This window comes from Schistocerca gregaria, unplaced genomic scaffold (assembly GCF_023897955.1).
Source record: "Schistocerca gregaria isolate iqSchGreg1 unplaced genomic scaffold, iqSchGreg1.2 ptg000166l, whole genome shotgun sequence".
In the NCBI taxonomy this organism is placed as follows: Eukaryota; Metazoa; Arthropoda; class Insecta; order Orthoptera; family Acrididae; genus Schistocerca; species Schistocerca gregaria.
The window spans coordinates 178,284-186,848 of record NW_026061722.1 but is presented as its reverse complement, the minus strand read 5'-3'; positions in this window follow the sequence as shown (position 1 = coordinate 186,848).

The window sequence follows — 8,565 nt, the reverse complement described above, 5'->3', positions numbered from 1 at the left end:
CACACGAACACAACACTATGAATACTTCGAACGCCATAGTTAACGTTGCTCTCATAAACTACTTTTGTTATTTTAATTCTTCTAGGTGTTCAGGATGCAATATGTGTTGTAGATACAGCCTTAGAGCAAAACATTGACCGCCGAGCCGTCCACATAAGGTGGACAACACAGTCGTGCTCCTCTCAGGATACTGTGTCCGGCAGTAAGTTCGATCTGCAACATTGTAGACTGCGGCACCTCCCAGAGGAAGTCTTGAGTTCAGTCTCAGTACATTATTCTTGACTAAGGCCGTAGTCTTGAGGTAAAACGTGAGACTAGCTAATATGACGTCTGGCGACCGGAAGCAGACAACGACAAAATTTTTATCGCCCCTTTCCTCTCGGTGCTGAAGCTATGAGTGTAATTCAAGCAAATCTACAATATATTTCGCTTTGTGTCACACTGGTAATAATAGTTTGGTTCAACAATGTTTTAGCGAAAGATTTCTTTACCGAGCATCTGCCTCTGAACACCGCATGCGTCTGAGTTCTCTGGGACCCGTTTGCTGCCTACCGGCGGGGGCTGAGGCACTGCGCTGCCTTCTGCCGACAACATCTGCTCCACTCCACACTCTCAACCATGTAAAATGTTTTAATGTTGTTGAGTAGTGACCCATAAAATCTGTCTACGATTTGTGTTTCATTCTTGATAGCAAAGGAGGCACAAAACGGTTTTTATTTGATGATTATTTTATTACATTAGAATGCGGTACATCAATGTGACACAGAATTAATTTCATTGTTTCTGATCCAGTGCGCTATAATTAAAGCGTCCCATTCTGTTCTTTTCCTTGCACAGGAGATTCTTGAAATAATTTATTATTGTCATGGATTCATATGTGTTACTCAAGGCACAGGGAGTAAATGCAATGTAATGTTTGGTTTCTTTCTTTGATTTTCTATGGTAAATGGATGAAAAAGATTGCGTCAATTCCTATCAGAACCTGCTCTATAGCTACTAAGGCAAATTGCTTCTTTTGAGGTCCATAAATTAATTAATGGAGAAGTGAACGCTGTTCACAAATGATATTTAGAATATTCAATTGGATTTAAGACGACAAAACTGCCACATTTGAAGCTACCCAGAGAAAAAGCAAGTTGCTAGAGACACTGTCAGCACATGTCTGCAGGAAAGTTTAGCATAGAGTAATCAAGAGGCTCATTTCCTTCATACTTATCACCCTGGAATGTGAGTCTTAAGTGAAGAACAATATTGAAGTTCGTATCGTTGATGATCGATTCGAATTTCTTCAGAGACGCTGGTATTGCGAAGCAGCTTGGAAGTCAGAACGCCATGATCTATGACGATTAACACAACTTACTGAGTCGAGCTACCAAGAAGATTTGATGTGTAAAGGTTTTCTTCCGATTTCGATACAGAATTTTTTCTGGAAATTCGCAGCTCCTTAAAAAAAAAAGCTCGCACACGATGGTCCCTACCTCAGTTGGAACTGACGACTGATTGAGCCGTTCTGACACGAGACATGGGCGGTACCACCGGGTTACAGATACACTGCTACCTTTGCACCACTCTCATCATGGTATTGGTCGCTCAGCCTCATAACGCATCGTGAAAGATAATAAAAGTTGCCACTTATGTGAAGAATAGCATTTCTTTAGCCAAAAAATTGAATTTTCTGCCTCAGTATCTTAGTTTACGTAAGGATTATACAGCATGAGCCATTCAAATGGAAAGGTAATATCAAGTAAATTTAGTGAGCCAATTCAGTACCATAGGCGGAAGTAATTGCATTGTCACAGTGTTGCCTAATGTTTGTGACGATGTTGCCAAATCTCAGGTGTGCTAGGAACAGCTGTGTAGCGGTATGCGTGGAGAATCCCCTGCTCGTGTCTTACGGGGATATGGAGAGGAACCGCAGGGTTTGGTTAGGATGCAGCGTTTTCTCCTAGCAGTTGTGTCAAACATTAAGGTGTATAATCTTCCATCACGATTACAGTTTCCTACAAAATATATACAAATAAAACACTTACCTTGTTTCTTTCCGACAAAAGATTATTTCAGTACGATAAAAAGTTTTTGGAAATCTCTTATGCCCACCTGTCACCAAAGTAAGATAAACACTTTGCACCTCGAAATCGATTGCATGTATGTGCAGTCTTGTGATGCTTAAATAACGCTCAAAGGACATTTAGTCCATATTTTATCTGAGCTTCTGTATGTCGATAAAATCGGTTCTGAACTGGGAATGCAACTTAGACCGTACTTAACGCTCAATTTGATCCCTTCGTGAGAATACAGCACGGCTACTATTTGTTGTTTGTTCAGAAATGCAGATTCCTCAACATCTCCACATACTGCGCGTGAATGGGTTCGAATCCTGGCCCGGCACTATAGATTTCATTATGTATTATCAAGCTCTAGCATGAGAACACCTATCTGCTGGTGGATAATTATTTTAATGTTTAATGTATTTTCATTCGTTGTCAACACTAACGATATGTGACGTTTTGACACCCAGTGAGACACAGGACTATTTGCGAGATCACTGTAAGTTCAAGATGTTAGGCCGAGCTGGACAAAAATTCGGAAGCTGACGTATCTTTGTGTGTAGTCAAAAGCGATATGATGTGTGGAGCTGTATTCCCAGTGAGCACTGAACTCTTCGTCATATTATTTCTAGTTCCAACACGCTCACATGTCGCTGCTGGTGCAACAAACCCATATTTAACGTTCGTTTTCTCTAGAATATAACAGCGATAGATGCCGGGTTGGAGTCTTGGGAAGGAAAAAAATGTATGTTTCGTCTCGTCATTTCAGTTAAAACATCTAGCTACTGCCGAGAAAATCCGAAATGTCACAGTTGATTGTGCGTCGATATCTATTCGATTAAGTTCTGAGTTCGAATCCCTGCCCAGTACAAAGCCTTACCTCACGGCAATTCAAGTAAGTTACTTGTTAAGAACCAAGATTCAACATCTCTCGTCGTTCGTTAACAGGGACAATAGGTGCTGGGTAGGAATTCGCGTCCGGCAAAAATACTTGCGCTATGTAATTTAAAGTTGGTATTTGCAAACTGGCTCAGTCTAAAATCGAGGTATATCACTCTCTGTATGCCTAATCACGAGTGACTGTTAGTTTCCGTCAGGCACGAAATCTTTGCTTAGTCTGCATGACCTGAGTTTGCATCCATATGCAGAACGAGACGGTTCGTCGTGTCATTTGAAGTTCATAAATATTCTCAATTAGCTGCTCGTGAATACCTTTAATTTTTAATCTTATTTTGTGTTAAATAATAAGTACGGTATGTTACTTTGAAGAGTAAATCATGAATTCGACGAATTTACAATGTGCATTACCTATCTGACGTAATAATAATGAGAGTGGTAAAATGTCAGGTATGTCATTTATTGTAATAAATGTGAGCTACAAGCCTTAAGGGCAGTCTTATCTGTGATAAGGTGTTCCGTGATATTTGTAGTATCGTGGTATTACTTTACATCTTGAGTTATTGCGATACAGAACAGTGTTTTCTTGTGGTGATTTGTTGGAACCATTTTCAATAGTCAAAAGACTGTACCAAGGAGCGATAAGGGGACCTGCTAGACAGTTGCGTTATGTGGGTTGCATGTGAATCAGGCGAAATTCAATTCGGGCGTTAGGATAGTTTTGAGCATCACTGTACGTGTAGGGGCAAATGAATGATTAGAGTTGAAGAAAAACTGGATGATTAATTCAAGACAAAGAGATTCACAAATTGATAAGTCGATAATGTGTTGGGCCACCTCTGGCAGTTACTAGGCTTGACATTGACTTATAAAGTTAGTGGATACCCTCCTGATGGATATGGTACCAAATTCAGTTCAGTTGGTTCATTACATCGCCAAAATCGCGACCTGCTTTAAAGAGCCTGCCCATTGTGCTCCAAATGTTCAAAATTGGTGAGAGATATGGCTATCTTGCTGAGCAATGTATTGCCTTGCATGTACAAACACGTAGATCTCCGTGTGTGGTGCGTAAATTGTCGGCAGGCACCTCACTTAGTGTCCCGAGCAGAGTTCAAGCCGCCATAGAGACAAAGGTTGGACAAACTGCATATTAATGTCCACTAATAGGTGTCTGTACACTCATTGATAGGATAGTGTATTTCGAAATGTTAGTAGATAAAGCTTACGTGGGGCGAGTCGTAGAATCTCTAAAAAGAGACACCTCTGGCAACACTAGTTGAAAGTGGCCTTCAAACTAGCCGTGCTGCGCTCTCTACCTCCGGCTATTCTCGTGGCCGTCAGAGCGGCCGTAGCCGAGACGCCCCCTGGGTAAACGCTACGGACGTCTGCAGTCGCGCCTCACGATCTGTCACAAATTATGGAATGTATTCGCAGATACCAATTGTAACACGACAACGGCTATACAGTTTGCTGGAAACGTACAGGATGTTCTGAAATTCCCATCACTACCTGCTAGAATTTGTAGAGGGGACTGAGTACATAATACTCATATTTTAAATTGTAACCCGTCTCCCGAGACGTACCGTATACTAGAACCATTTGAAAACATGTTGGTAAGGCTGTCACATTGACAAGTAATTTGTTACACTGTGGAATCAAAGAAATATCGTTTATGGCCCCCGCGAGCACGCAGAAGTGCCTCAACACGCCGTGGCATGGACTCTACTGATGGCTGAAGTCGCGCAGCAGGGAACTGACACCATGAAACCTGCAGAGCTGCCCATAAATCCGTAACAGTAAGAGGGAGCAGAGATCTCCTCTGATCAACACTTTGCAAGGCATTCCAGATATGGTAGTTAATGCTATAAAATTTACTAGAGACGTACAGTATGTTTGGGGAGTTTGGTGGCCAGCGAAAGTGTTTAAGCTCGGAAGAGTGTTCCTGCAGCCACTCTGTAGCAATTGTGGTTGTGTGGGCCGCTCCTTTGTCCTGCTGGAATTACCCACTTCCGTCGGAATCCACAATGGACACGAATGGATGCAGGTGATTAGACAGAATGTATCTAGACGTGTCAGGGATCCCACATAACTCCGAATGCGCACGCTCTACAACGTCACAGAGCCTCCACCAGCTTGAACAGTTTCCAGCTGACATGCAGGGTCCATGGAGTCATGATGTCGTATTCATACCCATACACTTCCATACTGTATATACATTTTGAAATGAGACACGTCCAACCAGGCAATATGTTTCGAGTCATCAACAGTCCAATGTTCGTACCGATGGGCCCAAATGAGGCGTAAAGCTTTGTGCTGTGCAGCGAGCAAGGGTACACGAGTGGGCCTTCGGCTCTGAAAGCCCATGTAGATGATGTTTCCATGAATGGTTCGCATGCTGATACTTGTTGATGGTCAAGCATTGAAATTTTCAGTTATTTTCGGAAGGGTTGCACTTTCGCCACTCTGAACGATTCTCTTCAGATTCCATTCTTGCAGGATTTTTTTTCTGGCCGCAGAGATGTTGGAGATTTATTGTTTTACTGGATTGCTGATATTCAGGGTGCCCTCGTGAAATGGTCGTACAGGAAAATCCCCACTTCATCGCTACCTCGTAGATGCTGTGTCCCATCGGTCTTGCGCCAAGTATAAAACCACGTTCAAAGTCGTTTAAATCTTGATAACCTGCCATTGTAGCAGCAGTAACCGATCTAACAACTACGGTAGACACATGTCTTACATAGGCGTTGCCGGCGGCAGCACCATATTAAGCCTGTTTACATATCTCTGTGTTTGAATACGCATTATTATAATAGTTTCTTTGGCATTTCAGTGTAGATGTGGCCGAGTACATCTATTGTTCTACAGTTTCACTCTTTAATAACCAAAGAATCAAAAAAATCGGTCTTCAGAGACACTGTTTTTACAGGAGGGCCTTTTCCAATTTGAAATTAGAATGATATTATTTCCTTCAGCTGCTGACGGGCGTTGATAGATATCAACGAAGACAGGTGAAAATGTGTGCCCCGACCGGAACTTGAACCAGGGATCTCCTGCTTACATGGCAGTCGATCTATCCATCTGAGCCACCGACGGCACAGAGGATAGTGAGACTACAGGAATTATCTCGCGCACGCATCCCGCGAGACCCACTTTCTCACCTATGTATGACCACACACTACATTCGTAGCGTCCTTTCGGACATGTCCGAAAGAACAGACACCATATCCATATAAATATATTTTCCAATTCGCGTGCGCTGCGTCTCCACAGGCACCACACACGCACCTGATGACGTTGAAGGCACCCTTACTCGAAGACGTTGTGCAATGGTAACGAAAAGCGTGTGGGGAGGAGTCAGACGCTGTGGACAACGATCTTGATAAACGCGACCAGCAGCTCTTCCAGTACTGTGAGCTTCGCCACACAGAATACTCGTGTCGGTATATTCGGCAAAAGTGTACTCAGCAATGTTCCTCTAACACTCACAGACACATGAACGAGACTCGATCCAGGTCAGAGAGGAGACAGCCGTCAAATGACATCATAGGATCAGACGTAAGTAACCCCCCCCCCCCTCCAGTGATTATAACCCTGTTGCATACCACATTAGCGAAGGTGTATTCATACGGCTGTAGCACGGATATACCTTTCCACACATGGGCTCCTCTTCCAAATATCATTACTCATTTCCCTAGAAGTTTTTAACGTGATTTTGGAACATCCTGTATCTCTCGAGTAACTATACAGCTGTTTCCAGAATTAGTTCCCTCTGGAGCGGAGTGTGCGCCGATATGAAACTTCCCGGCAGATTAAAACTCTTTGCGGGACCAAGATTCGAACTCGCTACCTTTGCCTTTCATGGGCAAGTGCTCTACCATCTGAGCTACCCAAACACGACTCACGCCCCGTCTAAACAGCTTTACTTCTGCAGTACCTCGTCTCCTACCTACAGCTGTTGTACCACATTCGAAATATACGGATGTATTTCAGAATTTCGGCGTAATGCTACTTCGCAGAAACATGGCTGAATTTTCCTGTATATTGTTATCATTAAAACCAAGCACCGTCTCTGTCTCCATATCAAAAAGTATTAGGTAATATTTTCATCATTTCTAGCACTATTAAAGTTGGTAGGTGTAGGAAAAAATACTACTATCATTCTGAAAATATCGTTGAGAAGCGATAGAATTCCTACAAACAAATTTAAGAAAATCATTTTGGGTACTAGGCCGTGTCATTATACAACAGTGAAACAACTAAAATAACGACATTTCGACCATCATTTGAACGATCCTCTTCAGAGCGAATACATGCCACGAAATTTCAAATCAGCAGCATCGAAATGAAAGGTCGATTTGGAAACAATTTCTATTTCTTCTTTCTTATCTTCGATTAATATCCCAAATATCTCGTTCGTTTCGTATGTTGCTTTCTTTATACAAGGTGTTCAACATTTCTAGAGCTTGCAATTTTACCTAGTAACTCATGCATGCAAACGTCATCTAACGAGGCTACAGAGCATCAAAATACAGGCACCAGCCCCGGCGAATGTATGTAAGTAGAGTGTGATGCCGTGATTATTTATCAATTTGATCATGTATCATGTTCCGGAAGTTACAAGGGAATATCGTTATCATACCTCTGACGGCGGAATACAAGTACTGGTACTGTTGTTGCTAACTTTCATAGGTGGTAGTATGGATCAAAGTAAGAAAAAAATGTCCGGTAAACATGGGCTACAAAATGCATACCTGAGGCGCTATGAGCACCTGTTCAACAGTGGAGATATGTTTTATGCTAGCGAAGATGAACAAGTCCTCACAGCTCTTAAGGTATGCATTTTACAGCCCATGTGTACTGGACATTCGGTCCATACTACCACCTCTGAAAGTTTCCTGCCCTACATCTTAGCTGCAACACTACCGGTACATACTGTTACACGTAACAGGAATGTCTTCTCTTCCAATTTTTCGTTATAGGGACATAACCTCAAATTTATCCATCTCCATCATCATAGAAAATTGCTAACATCTTCATTGGATCTCCCTGTGTACACACATTTTACAGACTACAGCGCCTGTAACTTTGATACTCTGTAGCCTCGCTGGATGACGTTTCCAGACATCGATTCCCAGGTAGGTCCCCTCTACAAACGCGATAAGTGTGTCGCACGATATGTGAAACTTTCTGTATGCAAACTCACTCTCTCTCTCCCTCCTCAACTATCAACTACCAGCTTTCTTATAAGTCTTACATCTGCTGGCTGATTTTTGGCAGAGCTCTAGATAACATGCCGCTCACTGTATTTTATCGCTGGTTGCATCTTAAATTCAAACTATATTTTGGTCAAAACTGTGAAAAGTTATTTTCTACATCTATAGATGTTATAAATATGGGTTGAATTTCTTCAACCGATCTCTAGCGGCTAGTGTGTTCGATTTTCCTATAGCTCGTCTCCTCTAATGTGTTCCATTCCTCTGTAAATATTTTGGATCAGTATTTTCAGCCAGGACGTATGAAAGAGATGGTTCGGTAGTATTCACAATTATCACTATTTGCCATATTTGGTGTTATTTTTTTCGTTTATTCTGAAGATTTAGCAGCATATCAGCGAGCATAG